The 20828-nt window shown below is 43.3% G+C and overlaps 1 protein-coding gene across 2 annotated transcripts in view; it reads right to left on the bottom strand.

Annotated features, from left to right (window-relative positions):
- Window positions 1–20828, bottom strand: part of ERBB4 (erb-b2 receptor tyrosine kinase 4) — a 1050606-nt gene that overhangs the window by 866519 nt on the left and 163259 nt on the right. The window lies entirely within an intron of this gene.

Genomic DNA, 20828 nt, shown 5'->3' with positions numbered 1-20828 from the left:
TGCACAGTCTGCAGTGTAGTTTTGCAACAGCTGGAGGTTTGCCCCCATGTGAATGTACAGGGTACATTCACACGGGCAGGGGTTTACAATGAGTTTCCTGCTTCCAGTTTGAGCTGTGGCAAATTTTCCGCCACAGCTCAAACTCCTAGCAGGAAACTCCCTTTAAACCCTCGCCCGTGTGAATGTACCCTAAAAACACTACACTACACTAACAAAAAATAAAGGGTAAAACACTACATATACACCCCCTTACACTGTACCCCCTTCCCCCCCCCCCCCCAATAAAAATGAAAAACGTATTATACAGCAGTGTTTTCAAAACGGAGCCTCCAGCTGTTGAAAAAACAACAACTCCCAGCATTTACGGAGAGCCATTGACTGTCCAGGCATGCTGGGGGTTTAGAAACAGCTGGAGGCACCCTATTTGGGAATCAATGGTGTAGAATAGTTTTGATAGCGGAGCATATTGTAATGCTTGCATCCGAGTCCACCCCTATGCAAATCCCTAATTTAGGCCTCAAATGCGTATGGCGCTCTCTCATTTCAGGGCCCTGTCGTATTTCGTATTTCAACAGTTTAGTGCCACGTATGGGGTATTTCCGTACTCGGGAGCAATTGCTTTAAAAATTTTGGGGGGCTTTTTCTCCTTTTACCCCATATGAAAAGGAAAAGTTGGGGTCCACACCAGCCTGTTAGTGTAAAAAAAAATTACATTTTTACACTAAGATGCTGGTGTTGCCCCATACTTTTCATTTTCACAAGAGGTAAAAGGAAAAAAAAGTTTTTTGTAATGCAATTTCTCCTGAGTACGTAAATACCCACTATGTACTGTTACGCCTAGCGCTCCGGGTCCCCGCTCCTCCCCGGAGCGCTTACGGCGTCTCTCTCTCCGCAGCGCCCCGGTCGGTCCCGCTGACCGGGAGCGCTGCACTGTCATGGCCGTCGGGGATGCGATTCGCACAGCGGGACGCGCCCGCTCGCGAATCGCATCCCAGGTCACTTACCCGTCCCGGTCCCCTGCTGTCATGTGCTGGCGCGCGCGGCTCCGCTCTCTAGGGCGCGCGCGCGCCAGCTCCCTGAGACTTAAAGGGCCAGTGCACCAATGATTGGTGCCTGGTCCAATTAGCTTAATTGGCTTCCACCTGCTCCCAGACTATATCTGATCTCTGCCCCTGCACTCCCCTGCCGGATCTTGTTGCCCTTGTGCCTAGTGAAAGCGTTCCCTTGTGTGTTCCTAGCCTGTGTTCCAGACCTCCTGCCGTTGCCCCTGACTACGATCCTTGCTGCCTGCCCCGACCTTCTGCTACGTCCGACCTTGCTTCTGTCTACTCCCTTGTACCGCGCCTATCTTCAGCAGTCAGAGAGGTTGAGCCGTTGCTAGTGGATACGACCTGGTCACTACCACCGCAGCAAGACCATCCCGCTTTGCGGCGGGCTCTGGTGAATACCAGTAGTGACTTAGAACCGGTCCACTAGCACGGTCCACGCCAATCCCTCTCTGGCACAGAGGATCCACCTCCTGCCAGCCGGCATCGTGACAGTAGATCCGGCCATGGATCCCGCTGAGGTTCCCCTGCCAGTTGCCTCTGACCTCACTACGCTGGTCGCCCAGCAAGCTCGACAGATCGCCCAACAAGAGCACCAGCTGTCGTACTTGACCACCATGACCCAGCAACTTTAGTCGCAGCTACAGCAGCTTCAGTCTCAGCTACAGCAATTTCAGTCACAGCTACAGCAGCAACAACCTTCTCCTCCGCCAGCTCCTGCACCTCTTCCGCAGCGAGTGGCCACTCCTCGCCTCCGCTTGTCCCTGCCGGACAAATTTGATGGGGACTCTAAGTTTTGCCGTGGCTTTCTTTCACAATGTTCCCTGCACTTGGAGATGATGTCGGACCAGTTTCCTACTGAAAGGTCTAAGGTGGCTTTCGTAGTCAGTCTTCTGTCTGGGAAAGCTCTGTCATGGGCCACACCGCTCTGGGACCGCGATGACCCCGTCACTGCCTCTGTACACTCCTTCTTCTCGGAAATTCGAAGTGTCTTTGAGGAACCTGCCCGAGCCTCTTCTGCTGAGACTGCCCTGCTGAACCTGGTCCAGGGTAATGCTTCCGTTGGCGAGTACGCCATACAATTCCGTACTCTTGCTTCTGAACTATCCTGGAATAATGAGGCCCTCTGCGCGACCTTTAAAAAAGGCCTATCCAGCAACATTAAAGATGTTCTGGCCGCACGAGAAATTCCTGCTAACCTGCATGAACTCATTCATCTAGCCACTCGCATTGACATGCGTTTTTCTGAGAGACATCAAGAGCTCCGCCAGGAAAAAGACTTAGATCTCTGGGCACCTCTCCCACAGTCTCCGTTGCAATCTACGCCTAGGCCTCCCGCCGAGGAGGCCATGCAAGTGGATCGGTCTCGCCTGACCCAGGAGGAGAGGAATCGCCGTAGGGAAGAAAATCTTTGTCTGTACTGTGCCAGTACCGAACATTTCTTGGTGGATTGCCCTATCCGTCCTCCACGTCTGGGAAACGCACGCTCGCACCCAGCTCTCGTGGGTGTGGCGTCTCTTGATTCAAAGTCGGCTTCTCCACGTCTCACGGTGCCCGTGCGGATTTCTCCTTCAGCCAACTCCTCCCTCTCAGCCGTGGCCTGCTTGGACTCTGGTGCCTCTGGGAATTTTATTCGGGATTCCTTGGTGAATAAATTCCGCATCCCGGTGACCCGTCTCGTCAAGCCACTCTACATTTCCGCGGTCAACGGAGTCAGGTTAGATTGCACCGTGCGTTACCGCACGGAGCCCCTCCTAATGTGCATCGGACCTCATCACGAAAAAATTGAGTTTTTGGTCCTCTCCAATTGCACTTCCGAAATTCTCCTTGGACTACCCTGGCTTCAACACCATTCTCCTACCCTGGATTGGTCCACAGGGGAGATCAAGAGCTGGGGTACCTCTTGTTTCAAGGACTGCCTTAAACCGGTTCCCAGTACTCCCTGCCGTGACCCTGTGGTTCCCCCTGTAACCGGTCTCCCTAAGGTCTTTATGGACTCTGCCTGCCATAAGAAGTGCCTCTCCACCCCTCCCAGTCCAGTCAGGCAAGCCTCGGTGCCTCCTCATGGCCCCCGTCCTGGTGTCACACTGCCCCGTGCCAGGCCTCGCCCTCTGCCCTCCCTCCCCATTCCCACTCCTGCTGTACTGCCTGCCGTTGAGGAAACCCCCCATTCTTTCCCGGTGTCCTCATCCCAGGGGAGGCAGTTACCGGACAAAGAGAAGGGGAGACCTAAGGGGGGGGGGGTACTGTTACGCCTAGCGCTCCGGGTCCCCGCTCCTCCCCGGAGCGCTTACGGCGTCTCTCTCTCCGCAGCGCCCCGGTCGGTCCCGCTGACCGGGAGCGCTGCACTGTCATGGCCGTCGGGGATGCGATTCGCACAGCGGGATGCGCCCGCTCGCGAATCGCATCCCAGGTCACTTACCCGTCCCGGTCCCCTGCTGTCATGTGCTGGCGCGCGCGGCTCCGCTCTCTAGGGCGCGCGCGCGCCAGCTCCCTGAGACTTAAAGGGCCAGTGCGCCAATGATTGGTGCCTGGTCCAATTAGCTTAATTGGCTTCCACCTGCTCCCAGACTATATCTGATCTCTGCCCCTGCCGGATCTTGTTGCCCTTGTGCCTAGTGAAAGCGTTCCCTTGTGTGTTCCTAGCCTGTGTTCCAGACCTCCTGCCGTTGCCCCTGACTACGATCCTTGCTGCCTGCCCCGACCTTCTGCTACGTCCGACCTTGCTTCTGTCTACTCCCTTGTACCGCGCCTATCTTCAGCAGTCAGAGAGGTTGAGCCGTTGCTAGTGGATACGACCTGGTCACTACCGCCGCAGCAAGACCATCCCGCTTTGCGGCGGGCTCTGGTGAATACCAGTAGTGACTTAGAACCGGTCCACTAGCACGGTCCACGCCAATCCCTCTCTGGCACAGAGGATCCACCTCCTGCCAGCCGGCATCGTGACATGTACATTTGAGGCCTAAATTGGTGATTTGCACAGGGGTAGCTGATTTTATAGCGGTTCTGACATAAATGCAAAAAAATAAATACCCACCTGTGACTACATTTTGGAAACTACATGGAACATAACAAGGGGTATAGTGAGCCTTAACACCCCACAGGTGTTTGATGAATTTTCGTTAAAGTTGGATGGGAAAATGAAAAAAAAAAAAGTTTCACTATAATGCTGGTGTTACTCTAAATTTTTCATTTTCACAAGGGAAAATAGGAAAAAAGCCCCCCATAATTTGTAATCCCATTTCTTCCGAGTATGATCATACCCATATGTGGATGTAAAGTGCTCTGCTGGCACACTACAATGTTCAGAAGAGGAGGAGCGCCATTGGGCTTTTGGAGAGAGAATTTGTCTGGAATTAAAGGCCACGTTGGTTTACAAAGCCCCAATAGTGCCAGAACAATATAAAAATAACCACATGTGACCCCATATTGGAAACTACACCCCTCACGTAATGTAATAAGGGGTACAGTGAGCATTTACGCCCCACATCTAACAGATTTTTGGAACAGTGGTCTGTGAAAATGAAAAATTTTATTTTTCATTTGCACAGTCCACTGTTCAAAAGTTCTGTCAAATGCCAGTGGGGTGTAAATGCTCACTGCACCCCTTGTTAAATTCTGTGAGGGGTGTAGTTTCCAAAATGGGGTCACATGTGGGGGGGGGGGCACTGTTCTGGCACTACGGGGGGCTTTGTAAATGCACAAGGTCCCCGACTTCCATTTCAAACAAATTCTCCAAAAGCTCAATGGCGCTCCTACCCTTCTGAGTACTATTGTGCGCCAGCAGAGCACTTGATGTCTACACATTGGGTATTTCCATACTCATAAGAAATGGGCTTACACATTTTGGGGGGCATTTTCTCTTATTACCCCTTGTACAAATGTTACATGTGGGGGAACACCAGCATTTTAGTGAAAAATTTTTTTTTTCATTTACACATCCGACTTTAACGAAAAGTCGTCAAACATCTGTGGGGTGTTAAGGCTCACTGTACCCTTTGTTATGGTCTTTGAGGAGGTGTAGATTTTTTTGCTGTTCTGGACACATAGTGGATTCCTAAATGTGACATTCCCCCCAAAAACCATTTCAGCAAAATTCACTCTCCAAAATCCCATTGTCGCTCCTTCCCTTCTGAGCCCTCTAGTGCACCCACAGAGCAGTTTACATCCACATATGAGGTATTTCCTTACTCAAAAGAAATGGGGTTAGAAATTTTGGGGGGATTTCTCTCCTTTTGCCCCTTGTAAAAATGCAAAAAATGGCTCTACACGAACATGTGAGTGTAAAAAATGAAGATTTTGAATTTTTTTCTTCACTTTGCTGCTTTGCTGCTATGTGAAACACCTAAAGGGTCAACAAACTTTCTTAATGTCATTTTGAATACTTTGAATTACATTTCTAACATGAAAGCTCCTCGAATACACTTCAAACTGAACTGGTCCTTGGAAAATTTCAATTTTGAAATTTTCATGAAAAATTTGAAAATTTCTGCTGAAATTTGATGCCCTCTAATGTCTTCAAAAAGTAGAAACATGTCCACTTTATGATGCAAACATAAAGTAGACATATTGTATTTGTGAATCAATATATAATTTATTTGGAATATCCATTCTCCTTACAAGCAGAGAGTTTCAAAGTTAGAAAAATGCCAAAATTTTTAAATTTTCATGAAATTTTGGGATTTTTCGCCAAGAATGGATGCAAGTAACAACAAAAGTTTACCATTATGTTAAAGTAAAATATGTCATGAAAAAACATTCTCGGAATCAGAATGAAAAGTAAAAGTATCAAAGAGTTATAAATATATAAAGTGACAGTGGTCAGATTTTCAAAAAAGGGCTGCGTCCTTAAGGAGAAAATGAGCTGCGTCCTTAAGGGGTTAAAAGGAACCTGTCATCACTTTCATGCTGCCTGAACCACAAGTCATTTCTGTGGTGGTAGATCTCTCCCTATACCCAAACAGGTAAAAAAAAAAAAGTGCAGCAGGAAACAGATAGTAGCTCCTTGTGGGGAAGTGCTCACTTTCTGTTGTGTGAAAGGCACACCAACTTTTTTGGAGCCATATATGATAGTGGTGCAGGATATTCTGACTGAGCAACAATGCAGTAGACAAAAAGAGAAAAGCCAAGGCCTTGCGGCACTAACCATTTCTCTCTTCTGGCCTTGGAAACTGGTTAACACTGTGAAGCTTCTCCTGTTATCTACTATACCCAAACATGGAGAGGTTTATCAATCAAGGCTTCTGGGCCCGATAACCTGAGTTTCAAGCACCATTAAAGTGGTGACAGGTTTCCCTCAAGCTTTTACTTAGCAGACATTACATTTTTTCTCCAAACCTACACTTTTCTTATTTCTGAAGACCGGTATTTCCACATATGCCAATCTAGTGCTCTAGCTTTTTTTTTTTTTTTTTTTCTCTATACACATTTTGGATGCAATTATTTGTATTTCCTTCCTTAAATGAACCCTGTATGCTGTTACTAAAGAATCTCCAAGGTTTATTTCATGCAGGAAGGCTTGGAGCAATCCTGGTCTCACATTCTCAGAGGCAGAGCAATCTATCAGACCTAGTCATCCATGGCCGAGAGCTGTCTTGCCATGTCCATAAAATCCACAGGAAAGGAACCATTGTTCGGTTGCTCATCTACCGCGATATGGAAGACTCGCTTCTCATTTTTCATATGACACATGATAACGTGTTATTGAACACCTATATCCCACCCACAACCAAACCTTGACTAATGTCACTCATGTGCTTGAAGGATGTTCACCTGCAGCTTCTCAAGGCAGAGGTTCCTTTATTTAAGCCATTTATATCTGTAGCGGGTGCCCGGAAAATGACCTTGTGCTGTCATGTTTGACCAGTATGGATTTCATTATCTAGAATACAGATCAACCCTTTGTACAAAACATGTCATCTTCTATTATTATTTAATTAATGAATAAACTGGCAATGGAAGGCTGTGCAGAAAAAATCAATATATCTATGGACAGGAAATTCATACACATAAAAATTAATGCAGGTAAGAGATGCTGTAAAGGGCTTGCTTATAAACTGTAAATCTTAGGTAATGTAATGCTTTATTTATCAATTCTAACTGTGCTCCACTGCAATTTCTTATCCATATAGGTCATATTTTACATAGACTAAATTTTCTCTGATGTATATTCAACAGTGTATTTGCCATAAAGGCAAGCTACAACATCAATATCTACAGTAAGGGGTCTAGCACACAGGGGTATTGCTCTTGCATGTTTGCATATGTACTATAGCTGCATGTCCTTGTCAGATCCTGCAGGTATTATGACCAAAACTAGGGATATAGGCACCAAACCATCCCACCTTCCAGTGCCCAAACACTACCTAAAAGTAACTTGACAAAGACCATTGACTGTCATCCTTAGGGTTTGCACGGCCTAGAGAGGGAATAGCGGGGAGGGACACACTCAGCCCTGAAGCTCCCATATCATTCAATGGTCCAAGTCAAAGAATTGGTATGTCACTTCTCTTTCATACATTTCCCCGGATCTCATTGAAGCAGCGTCACAAATTTCCACATTTTCAACCAAAAACAGCAAGTCTATAGCCCATGTGAACATCCCTTAGAGGAATGAAGAAAGCCCTATACTGATTTTAATGTTGTCTCCCAATAACCCAGTAAAAAAGTAATATCAAACCATTTTACATATCAGCCAGGTAGTGACCACAAGTTAGTTCCCCTGACATATTTCACAAGCGATATACTATCCAGTGCACTTCTATATCACTCATCCCTGTTTGATAAATACAGTTTGCCAAAAACATAATTCTTATTTAACTGGTATAATGGAAACTGCAGCCCTCAGCATCAGGTATACACTGACAGGATTCTGTATTCCTACAGGAACATTAAATATGCATAGATATTAAATTGCCACAGGTTTAGTAGATATTTCATATGTACCTTAGGGGTTGGTTTTTATCATGATTCTCACATAGATCTAGGCAAAAAGTCAGACCTCCCGGTATCCACAACTCAATAAATTGTCACTCACTATCATTCTATACAATAAGCTATCTTTGGATACACTCATGTTCAGACATAGTTTTATAGTTTGCAGATGAAATTGTAAAAATATGATAAGATCAGCAAAGTATAGAAAAATAATAAAAAACAACACCCTTAATAAATACTGTGCACAAAATAGGCCTATACAGTCTATTAAAGGAGAACTCCAGCAAAACTAAACGTATCCCCTATCCACAGGATGGTGGATAAGTAGTTGATTGCAGGAGGTCCAAGCGCTGGGACCCCCGCAATTTCCGGGACGGGAGTGTTGTACTCAGGTCTTTTCAGCACTACAATATAAATTTACGGAGCGCGTGCCGCCTACAGCACGTGCTCCACACTGAGCGCCGAGTCACGTCCTGGTGATCGTGGAGGGTCCCAGCGGCCCATTATATGAGCCCAGTATATACCTCCATGTATCTTTAATTTTATATAGAGAAACATAATACCTTCTCATAGATTCTACAGAACTTCATGAAAAAATGCTGTATTGCATTAAATACAGTGTATGTGCATGGACCTACCGTATATACTCAAGTATAAGCCGACCCGAATATAAGCTGAGGCCCCTAGTTTCACCCCAAAAACCCAGGAAAAGTTATTGACTCGACTATAAGCCTAGGGTGGAAAATACATCATCCCCCCATGTCATCATCCCCCCCTGTCATCATCCAGACCCCCATCATTAACACCCCCATCATCATCACCCTGTCATCATCCCCCTCATCATCATCCCCCTCCCTTCATCATCACTGCCTGTCAATCCCTTCATCAGTGGTCTTCAACCTGCGGACCTCCAGATGTGGCAAAACTACAACTCCCAGCATGCCCGGACAGCCATCGGCTGTTCCAGGTATGCTGGGAGTTGTAGTTTTGAAACATCTGGAGGTCTGTAGGTTGAAGACCACTGCGGCCTTCGTCATCATCCAGACCCCCCTTGAGTTTTCTACTCACCTCCCCTCGGTGGGAAGGTAGGGTGAGCTGCTCCGGGCCATCTACGCTGCAGGGACCGTCCGGTGGTCAGGGTTAGTCGTTCCAGGCTATCCATCTTCCCCGGGAGGCCCTCTTCTCTGCTCCGGGCCGGCCCCGGACTAGTGACGTTGCCTTGACAATGACGCACAGGGACATTCATATGCAGGGACATCACGGACGTCCTCAAGGCAACGTCACCAGTCCGGGGCCGGCCCAGAGCAGAGAAGAGGGCCTCCCAGTGAAGATGGACATCCCAGAATGACTAACCCTCCCCACCGGACGGTCCCTGCAGCATAGATGGCCCGGACCAGCTCACCCTTCCTTCCCACCGAGGGGAGGTGAGTAGAAAACGAAAGGGGGGGTCTGGATGATGACGAAGGCCGCAGTTGTCTTCAACCTGCGGACCTTCAGATATTTCAAAACTACAACTCCCAGCATGCCCGGACAACCGATGGCTTTGCAACATCTGGAGGTCCGCAGTTTGAAGACCACTGAGAAGGAATTGACAGGAGTAGAGTTCACTCGAGTATAAGCCAAGGGGGGGGGGGGGCTTATACTCGAGTATATATGGTAAGATTGCACAAAATGGATATGAATGGTAAGAACTGTTTATAGGATTATATTAACATCTGAGTTGCAGATATGAAGAATGGGTGTATAGATGAATGTTTTCTCCAACATTTTTAGTTGTTGGAAATATACATATTTTCATTTCTAAATTCCAGCCATTCCAACTTGGGAGAAACTGGCAATTTCATGAAAAAATACATTATAAAAATAAACCTTCTTGGATAACATTACAAATGCTCAGACTCTTTTCCTTTATTTGTTCCTATGACAAAGCAGCGGAGGTGGGGAGCTCCTCGCAGATTACTCTCTTCTCTAGACTTGCTGCCCACCCATATTTCTTGTCAGAACCATAAACAGAAGTCTATGTGTTTACTCGTGGTATTTGTGTAACTGACAGTTTCTGAAAGTGAATGTGTCCCCTGGATATTTCGCTGATTTTCCCTTGGAAAGGTCGGTGCAGTTTTTAATAATGAAAACATCTATTTCTGCAATGCCGCCACGGCTCCTACTATTTTTTCTTATGCAATGCTCCCAATCTGTTCCTGGCACTAAGGTCTGGTGAAAATAAATGGTTAGTGCTGCCTAGTGGCCAATTCTCTAGGAATCTGAGAGTCATTCTTAGGCACTAAAGAGTTTGATAAATGGAATGTTGAAAACATATGTTGCAATGCAGACAGTGCCAGCGGCGAGCCTATTGACAATATATCAATCCCTTTGCTCTTTGAAGAATTATATTTGCTACCAAAAAGCTTACAGCTATATTAATATCATACCTGCTTTGAAAAAGCAACTTATCAGTGTAGACCAGAACTGAATGTAATGTTTGGGGGCTGCTGCTTTACATTAAAGTGTCATAAACCAGAGAGGATAATCCATAATCTCAGCCTCTGAAAAGCTGCTAATATAGTATTTTTAAAGGGGTACTCCGGCGCTAAGACATCTTATCCCCTATCCAAAGGATGGGGGATAAGATGCCTGATCGCAGGCGTCCCGATGCTGGGGACCCCCGTGAACTTGCACACAGCACCCCGTTATAATCAGTCCCCAGAGCATGTTCGATCCGGGTCTGATTACTGGCGATCACGGGAGCCGGAGCCTTGTGATGTCCCCAGCGGCGGGACCCCCGCGATCAGGCATCTTATCCCTATCCTTTGGATAGGGGATAAGATGTCTTAGCGCCGGCATACCCCTTTAAAGGGGTTTTCCAGGACTATATGATTGATGACCTATCCATGGGATAGGCCATCAATTGTGGATTAGCGGGGTGCTAATACCCGTCAGGCACCAGTTTGGCATCCCGCACTAGCCAGTGAATGGGACTGTACATTGATAGTGGTGGAACCAGATAACTGCACATCAGCTCACATTCACTTCAATGGGAATGAGTTGTAGTTACAGACATACTAAGCAATGAAAGACACAGGGCTTGCGGACTCATTCAAATGTGGATTGTTATAGGGGTCCCGTTTCAAGGCTTTTCCCTATTAACCAGTGCTAAACATCTTCAAAAAGTATTTTTCCCTCTAAAGGACCTGGGACATTTGTGTATTATGCTGACAACTGATTTTTTTTTAATAATTAATATAATGCTTCACTTTCCCTGTGGGGGCACTGCAGGGAAACTGAACACTCGCTATTGGGTTTCTCCACAAATTATACAAAAACTCTAGTGAAGACAAACCCTTTCATAATTTTTCTTGGTCTCTAGTTATAATTTCATTACTGAATATTTCCTAGGACACTGCACATTTTATATTTGAATGATTTTATTACAATCAAATCAATTTTCCAATCAATCTAGTCATAACATTTAGGTGGCTATGGTCATTTATCACAAGATTGCCAGATCATTTGGCCTATGGTAAACAAGAGCAATATACAAGACATGAGTGTTGGAAAATATTTTATCACTGTTTCATCACAGACTATATATATAAGAATAATATTTCAATGTTGTTATCATATTAATTAACTATAGGTTATAAAAAATGTATAAGCTTTTATATAGTGGAAATACATGCACACAACTCAAACACCAATATACACTCAACTATTTCTATCATGGGAGATAGAACTAATATACAATCAGGGGCGTTGCTAGGGTCCTAAAACATCCGAGGCATGGGCCGTCTGTGTTACATTTTGCCCTTCAGACCCTCAGTCAGGCCGGTACTAGCAGCAATGACACAAACACAAAAATACTTCTGTATTATGATCACATGAGCACAGCCCTATAGTCTCTCATATAATCCAATATTTCTTAGGGCAAAAAAAAAAGCCACAAAAATGTATGTGTGAAAGAGGCCTTAGGGTGGGTTCACATGTGCTGTAATTTAATGCCAGACAAATCCACATAAAATCTGCAGGTTGTACGTGCAGTGTTGGATTTGTGACAAGTTTCCCATTTTGCTTTGCAAAGGGTGAAATTTACAGAAAGTGCACAGCGAATAGGTATCCAGCAATGCATGTATGAGCTGCATATTTTGTGTAGATTTGTCTGCGCCATAATATTACAGCACATATAAATCTGCTGTGGTTCCTACTTCACATGCTTTCTTTTTGGCTTAAAGGGGTACTCCTCCGGAAAACATCTTATCCCCTATCCCAGTGGCGCGACCCCTGCGATCTCCACTGCGGCACCCCAGTCATCCAGTGCACGGAGCTCCAAGCTTCCGTGTTCCGGACGCCGCCACTGCCGGCCCAGAGATTGCGGGGGTCTGGAGCAGCGGAACCCCCGTGATCAGTCATCTTATCACCTATCATTTGGATAGGGGATAAGATGTTCTCCAGGAGAATACCCCTTTAATAAAAAGGGGTGGTTTATTTAGTTCTTTTTCCTATGGCCCAATTTGCATCATGTATTAGGGCTCCATCACCAATATACTATATATATATTGGAAACCAATAAAAGTATTCAGTATTCTAATGTACAGCGGTGTAACTATAGGGGGTGCAGAGGTAGCAGTCGTAGTTTCATTAAACGCTGGGTTCATACTGTATTTACACAGCACACTGTAGGTATACACTGGTGTTCTGTCAAACCGGTATGCTGACATATACTGTTGCGTATTGCCTGCAGACCCATTCAGTTTCATGGCCTGAATATACTCAACACTGGCTGCATTTCCTGCATATACACTTTATATTGCAGAGCAGACCACACTTTTGCATCCTGCAAAGCAAACATACATATGGGTAAAGACCCAAATATAATCCTAATGACTACTTCTAGGCCAATAAATGTATAGGTCTGCTGACAGTACGCTGGAGTATATGTTAGCATCCTTTTTTGACAGGAGGGCAACATATAACTGCAACTTACCGGGTATACCATATATACATACGGTATATACTGTACACACCTACACACAAACACTATATTTAGATTTATCAAAACTTGTGCAGAGGAAGGGTGGTGCAATTGTTCATAGCAACCAGATTGCTTCTTTCATTTTTAAAAAGAAAGAAATTGCTATAGGCAACTGCCTTATTCCTCCTTTACACATGTTTAAAAAAAATCCTCCCCCAATGTATATCCATACAATGTAGCCATATAAATGGGCTCTGAAGATTCTATCTGGGGCACAGGCCTCGATTGTTAAAGCCTAGTGACGCCCTAATAAAAATCATGGTAAATGTCACCACTAGCACCTAAATAACTGATGACTCAGCAGAGATTTTTTCGGTAGATATGTTGGAAACAGAAAACAGAAGCGTTACAATGCTTACCATAGACAGAGCTATCTAGAGAATGAATTGAGGACCAGAAATAACCTTGAAGAATAAAAAGATAAATGGGCTGGCTTGATGGGCCAATTGGTCTTCATGTGCCATCAAAAGTCAATGTTTCAGAGTATTTATTTGTGTTCTGTAGCTGGTATGAGGCATTTCTCTCTTGAAACCCTCCGTAAAGCTGCCAGTCAGTAGCATTCTGCAGGGGCATTATTTCTGCACATATTAATTAAACATCCTTTGATTGGTGATCTAGAAGGCAGTAAAAATGATGTATGCCACCAGATCTGCTGGAACTTAATGTGGCTTGAAATTGCATAATGGATCTGCTTAAATGATTTGCTTAAAAATGTACACATCATAAAAAAGATGCATCAGCATGCTGAATACTAAAGATAATTACAAAAATATATATTATAGAATCTATCTATCTATCTATCTATCTATCTATCTATCTATCTGTAAGGTCCCTTCTATATTATATACTATGAATTTAAATTAAAACACAGTCTGAGCTTTTTAGGATGAGAGATAGCACATAGTCTGTAAACACCAAAGCACAAGAGGCAAATTTTGGCAAGTATCTAATTTATTTTTTCTTTTAAAAAAATATATAATTAAATCGATTGAATCAATAAAATGTAATCGATAGGAAGAAATAAAGTACTTGGTGTATCCTATTTTAAAATAGTTTACACTATAAACATTTATGTGTCCAATTAACTATAACCAGGGCTTAAGTCCTGCAGGAACGAGTGGGAACCATGTTCCTGCATTTTTTCCATAGCAGAAACACCGTTTCCATTAGTATGAGTCCTGCAGGACAAGCCCTTAAAGGGGTACTTCGGTGGAAAACATTTTCTTAGGTCTTTTTAAGTCAACTGGTGCCAGAACGTTTAACAGATTTGTAAATTACTTCTATTAAAAAAATCTTTACCCTTCCAGTACTTTTTAGCAGCTGTATGCTACAGAGGAAATTCTTTTCTTTGTGAATTTCATTTTTTGTCTTGTCCACAGTGCTCTCTGCTGACACCTGATGCCTGTATCAGGAACTGTCCAGAGCAGCAGAAAATCCCCATAGCAAACCTATGCTGCTCTGGACAGTTCCTGACACGGACAGAGGTGTCAGCAGAAAGCACTGTGGACAAGACAAAAAAGAAATTAAAAATAAAATAATTTCCTCTGTAGCATACAGCTGCTAAAAAGTACCGGAAGGGTAAATATTTTTTAATAGAAGTAATTTACAAATCTGTTTAACTTTCTGGCACCAGTTGATAAAAAAAAAAAAAAAGTTTTCCACCGGAGTACCCCTTTAAGTAAAAGTCTTGGGTGAGTTCCCACACTTTTTTTTCCTAGGACTTGACCCCTGGCTATAACCCAATAAAAAGTAATAGTGTAAATACTTTGGCTTGATAACGTTACGTAGGCTCCAGATTGTGTCACATAGTGCTCAGATAAACAGTGCCTACAGAGCCTAGATAGAGCCATACAGTAACAAGATAAAAAGTACCAAACAATGCTTAGAAATGAAATACAGTGTTCATTCAAATAATGTCAAACAGTGCCAGTAGACAACTGACATAAAATACAGACTACTACCCTTATACACAGGGTTTTTTTTTTATTTTTTTTTTTTATTGGACCTTTTGATCACTTTTTATAATTTTTTTCCTGATATATGAAGTGACCAAAAATTATCAGTTCTATAGTTTGGTATTTGTTTACGTTTAAACCATTGACCGTGCAGTTTCAACAACATTATATTTTAATAGTTTGGACATTTCTGCATGTGGCGATACCACATATGTTTATGTTTATTTTTGTTTATATTATTTAATCTCGAAAATGGGAAAAGGGCAGTAATTCAGACTTTTGGTAGGGAAGGGGCTAAGTCACATGTATAACCATTTTTATTTATATTTTACTTTTTTTTAGTCACCATATGGTACTATTACATGCAATTTTTTGTCTGCATACACTGAACAATGCCATGCTGTAGCACAGCACTGAACAGTGTTAGCTGCGCTCCATTAATACAGGTTGCTGAGGCTGCCTGCGGTGACGGAGTGCCAACGAAGCATCTTCTAGGGGTTAAATACTATTTGCAAAGTTGCTTCCCTTTTCGTTGTGGATGCATTAAAGCACAGATATATGGTATATATATCCGTTAAACAGTTTCCCAATAGGCTATGACCTTGGGTAACCTTTCTGCCTGTGCAGCACTTTTAACAGCTGACATTTGTATAAACAAATGACTCTACATGGCATCGTTTTTTAATGGCGTACAGTGTAGAACATTGAGAATATTCAAAGCGTATATTTAAAGGGCAATATTAATATTTGAACCGTAATAACTGATTACATCATTTATGGAGGGACATAGGAGATCCGTGTATGGTTTAGTTGTAATTGAAGTTCTAATCCCTTGTCACCTAAAGCCCTTCCCTGCAGTTAAAACCCAAATATCACCAGGTACATTCTCTCATTTGTTAAGATTGCTTTGCCTTATGGAAAGGAGTCCTCATTTATTTCTGTATTGTCCTTAAATTGCTTTCTTGCATTCCCCCTCCCGACTCCAGATCCTTCTCTTTCAAGTGACATTTTCTGCGTTACTGGAGTCTGATTTAAGGCCTTTTATCCGAACCATTGCTTTCTTACTTAACTATATTGCTTCCAACCCCGTTGGGAAGCTGCTGTGTTACTCATTAACATTCAGACTGGAGCTGGCTAGAGGCAGCCGGAGCAGCAGCTTCTGCAAGCAGCATCGTGGCCTCGAGTTAAGACAATGAGAGCACTTTGCACTGTTAATGAACTTGGGCATGTGGTCCAGTGTACAACAACCATCTTTACTTTTATTGAACCCATTTACGCTGCTGTCAAATGACATGCAGGTGACGGTAAACGTTGCCAATTCTTTATTTAACTCTTTTCCTTCTGCTGTGACTTCCGTTTTTGCATTTTCTGTCATGGGTAAGAGAATGTTTGTGTCGCTTTGTGATCGATTGTCCAAGACCATCATAAGCATCTTTATTCCTCTCTGGTCGGGTTCACACGGCTGAAAATGTGCGGAATGTCCTCCATTGAAAACACGGCCGTACATTCTGCGTGTTTGAATGATCCGGGCGAGCACTAGGACCGCTCGGAACAGCGTCGTCTCTTAGTTGCCAATGCATTTCTGAGCGGAATCCGCAGAAAGAAGAGACAAGTCTGTTCTTTCTGCGGACACTGGAATGGAAATATCTTACATGGAAATTCCACTATGTGCACAGTGCAGCAGAATGCTGCGGCGGAATGTCTGTGCGGAATATTCCGGCAAAAGTCTGCATGGACATTCCACCGTCTGAACATAGCCTCTCTGTTAGTAGAGCTAATCCCTGATACTAGTGCAGGTGCCCTTTAGCTCCATTATCCTAAAGGCTGATCTCTTCATTTGTGTAAGGCAGTGCTTCCCAACCAGCATGCCTCCAGCTGTAGCAAAACTACAATTCTTAGCATGCCCAGACAGCTTTGGCTTGTGCAGTACCTGCAGAAATAAGACCACAGACATTTTGGCATATCCTGTGGATATCCACACACATATGTTGGATATGGGAATAACCCTTATATCAGTAGCTAGCCTGATGGTTTCCAGGTAGAAAAACAAAAATGAACAGTAAATATTATCTATGAAGCCAATGTGAAGAATACGCAATGTCAATATCCAAAAAATCTTAGCAGGAAAATTGCTCTATTCCCTGTACACACATCGGGGGCAGAGCATTTACCTATTTTTTCTTTCATATAATTGACACAATTTTATGTGCGACAATCATCCCTAAAAGCGAGAAAAGCAAGAAAATTGATTTTGGCTTATGTAAGCAAGTTTTAGAAATTGACTTGCAGTAGTAAGAGAATAATAAAATGCGACTGTCTCTAAAAAGTCGCAATAGAGGAAAACTTTGCTTAAATTTACTGCAGCACATTCCTGGCTTACTAAAATGCCTTACATCCTCTAAAATGAATTGTCCTCTTTTATTTAAGGTATTTTTATTTTTTTTATGAAAGTGTGTTATAACTACATTATAAATTTTTAATGCTTACTTTTGCGCACTGTGTGTGATTTTTTTTTTAGACAAAAAAAACACAGTGACAACTTTACACTCACAGAGACACACACCCAACCCCAACCACATATACACACACTCCAAACATACCTCTTCCACTATCACTTCCACTTAATGGTCTGTATAGTTTTTCTTCTTTCCGGCTCGCATTCGCCGCTTTGCTGGACCACCGGAATCCTCAAAATCAGAACTGTCTGGTGAGTTTGGCGGAATAGAGTCTCCTACAGGTTGTGTTGTGGCAATGGCGGACAACATACTTTGTAATATTTCTTCCAGGGCACTAGGCTGGGAAATGTGTTTCGATTTTGACCTCCTCTCACCACCTACTTGGGCCATCCTAATGGGTTAGGCAACGCAAGATGATTTTGAGCACCAGAAACAAGTGAGGACAGCAAAGAAACGCCTCTTTACCTAACGCAGGAACCTCAGATAAATCTACTGGCACTTACCTCACAGGTTTTGCTTACGTGGGGGGGATATTCCCGCTTTTGCTAACGTGCAACAAATTTATTAAGGCCATGTGACAGAATAATAAATTTGTCGCACATAAGCAAAACAGTAGTTGGAAAAAAAAATGAAAAAATAGACTACAAAAGGAAGGTTTCATAAATGTCCCCCATAGTATTACACTTATGCCTCAATCTGTTGCCTTTATATTAATACACGGACAAATATGGATATATCTGGTAACAGACATTTGCTGGCGGGGGACTTCTGCAGAACCTGCATGCTCTATATCACATCCTATCGCTGGATACAAATGTATTGTCCTGACCGTGCGCTTATCCTTGCAGAATTCCTATTTACAGATAGGAATTAAGCACTCAGCAAGGTACCCTAATCTATCTGCAGGATAATAAGACAGTATAAGGTATGATGAGATTCCAGACTAACTGCAGGTAAGCACAGTGTCTGTGTCCTTGTAGTTGATACATTCATAAGACGTGACTGCTAAGCTCCTTCTAAACATGTCAAACACCTATAACATACATGCAAGCGCCACATATACAATTTAAAGGGAACCTGACATCAGATATTACCATATATTATGTGGGCGATGCTTTACATATGGTAAAATCTTCTTCCTCACCATCATCAAAAGACATTTCTGTCCACAGGGATGGTGAAGATGTAAAGTTAGAAAATGTTCCCTGCTGGTCCCATAAGTATTCCCCTAAGTGGGGAGCTATACTCACCTAGTCCCATCTTCTCCTGCTGTAATTATGCCCCCTTAGAATAACTGACAGCCCGACCATGGCCCACATCATTGTTGTCCTCTCTTTGCTTAGGGAGCAGAGCAGTGACGAAGGTCATGCCTAGGCTTTCAATTACACTGAGGGGGCATCATTACAGCAGGAGAAGATGGGACTAGGTGAGTATAGCTTTTTTTGCTTATATTTGGCACATCAAATGTTGCATGTGGGCCTAAGCACTTTTTTTGCAACATTTGGCTGTAAGCAAAAAGCTACAAATGATCTTGCAAAGGTCAATTTCAGCTGCCACTTTGTATTGGTAATGGATTTATCAAATGCAAATGTTGCACAGAAAGCCGCAGGCCCCTCTAAAAGACTCCAAATCTACACTAGCCTAGTCTCAACTGCAACTGTTTGTGCAGAAAAGTCACAGAGAAGAGGAGGAATCAAACTAAATGGCATTTTGAAGTAATTTATAGTTTTTTTGGTTTAATAGCAGTTTTTGGCAACATGTGGCATGCTGTTGTTTTGGCCTTTTTTCTTGATTTTGTGGGTTTTTCTTCCTATAGATCTCTATAAGTTAAAAAAAAATGCATTTTTCCCCATTCTTCAACGAAAATCCTTAAGTAACACGATGAAAGAACTGGCTTTTAAGAGGGCCAACCCTAGGGTCATGGGTGCCTGGATACAGGTTTGTTTTGGGTGCTTGATATGGATACTGACTGCTTGCCACTCTGGTCTGTTTCCACTCATTGTTCATCACAAACCCCAGATTCTCCCTGTCTCAGTTGCGCAGGCAGACGCCTGATGTCACTGGCCAAATCCAGAATGTACTCTGATTGATAAAGAGAAGTTTTGAATAAAGGCCCCACCAGGGCTAATTGTATTGCAAAAGCTAGCTGTACTGTAGTAGTGAGTACAGCACTAATGTTTTTGGCAGTTACCTCAGGCCAGAATAGTGCCTTACTTATTCTGGGGGGAAAAAAATTAAGTCATAGGGGGAGATTTATCAAAGGATTTAGACAGTTTTTTCCTGTCTAAATTTGTCGCACAGAAAGTCGCAGTCTAAATATGTGCGACTTTTCTGCGACTTTTGCTGTAGAGGATTTTTAGAACATGATGCATGCAAGTCTATTTTAGACGGAAATGCATTGGAAAATGCATTGGTGCTGAATTTATCAAGTGCGACTTTTGTGTGACAAGTCGCATCTGCCCAAAATACGCTGAAATGTCAGACCATGTTGGAGCAGGTCTAAATGCAGCTTAAGCTGTAGACCCTGAAGTCTGAGCACAGAATTTATCAAGGGCTGTGAGACCTTTGATAAATTAGGAGCACAATAGACAGGAGTCTACCACATACGCTGGTCTATAAGCATACCCAGAATAGACTAGATTAGTAAATGTCCCCCATTGAGTTTGTGGACTGGTCAACATCCCTTTACTCCTCAGACCTGCCGCCTAGGTGTGGTGCACCCTGTGTACCCGCCTCGCCATGGCCCTGAAATATAATGAGAAAAATATAGGGGGAAAACACAGCATAACAAAATAGCCTGTGATTAACACACAGCATTTCTTGTAAAAATGCCAGTGTGCAGTTTTCGATGCAGAATTGTGAAACAATGTAATGGCAATCATAAAAGAAGGAATTATGCTTCTCCTTCATGCTGCATCTACTTCTGGCTAAGAAAAAAATGCATAAAAAAACTGCAGTGACATTTTCCAAAAAGAAAACCACCTTCTAAATAGTGTTGCTCGCAAATATTCGCAATTCGAATTTAATTCGAGAATATCGCATATTCGCGAATTCGCAAATATTGCGAATATAGCACTATATATTCGTAATTACGAATATTCGTTTTTTTTTCAGCATATGCAAAAATATATGCGCATATTCGCGAATATTGAGTCCTTAACTCTGTGATTTTTTGCCCACTGAAACCAATAGGCCCGTAGTGGTCTATGGGGATCTCACAGCATGTAAAACAGTAAGCTAAGCAGGACCATCTTGGCAGCACAGTGGATGGGAGACCACCATGGGTTTGCGTCCTGGGGTGGGACAGAGGTTTACAGTGTTGTGGTTTAACTTTACTTTCCTGGAAAATCTGCTGAGTTGTCCATAGCAACCAGATTGCTTCCTCCATTTTTCAGAGGCCTTTTCAAAA

This window comes from Hyla sarda, chromosome 8 (assembly GCF_029499605.1).
Source record: "Hyla sarda isolate aHylSar1 chromosome 8, aHylSar1.hap1, whole genome shotgun sequence".
Classification (NCBI taxonomy): domain Eukaryota; kingdom Metazoa; phylum Chordata; class Amphibia; order Anura; family Hylidae; genus Hyla; species Hyla sarda.
This window is presented reverse-complemented; position numbering and strand designations above follow the sequence as displayed.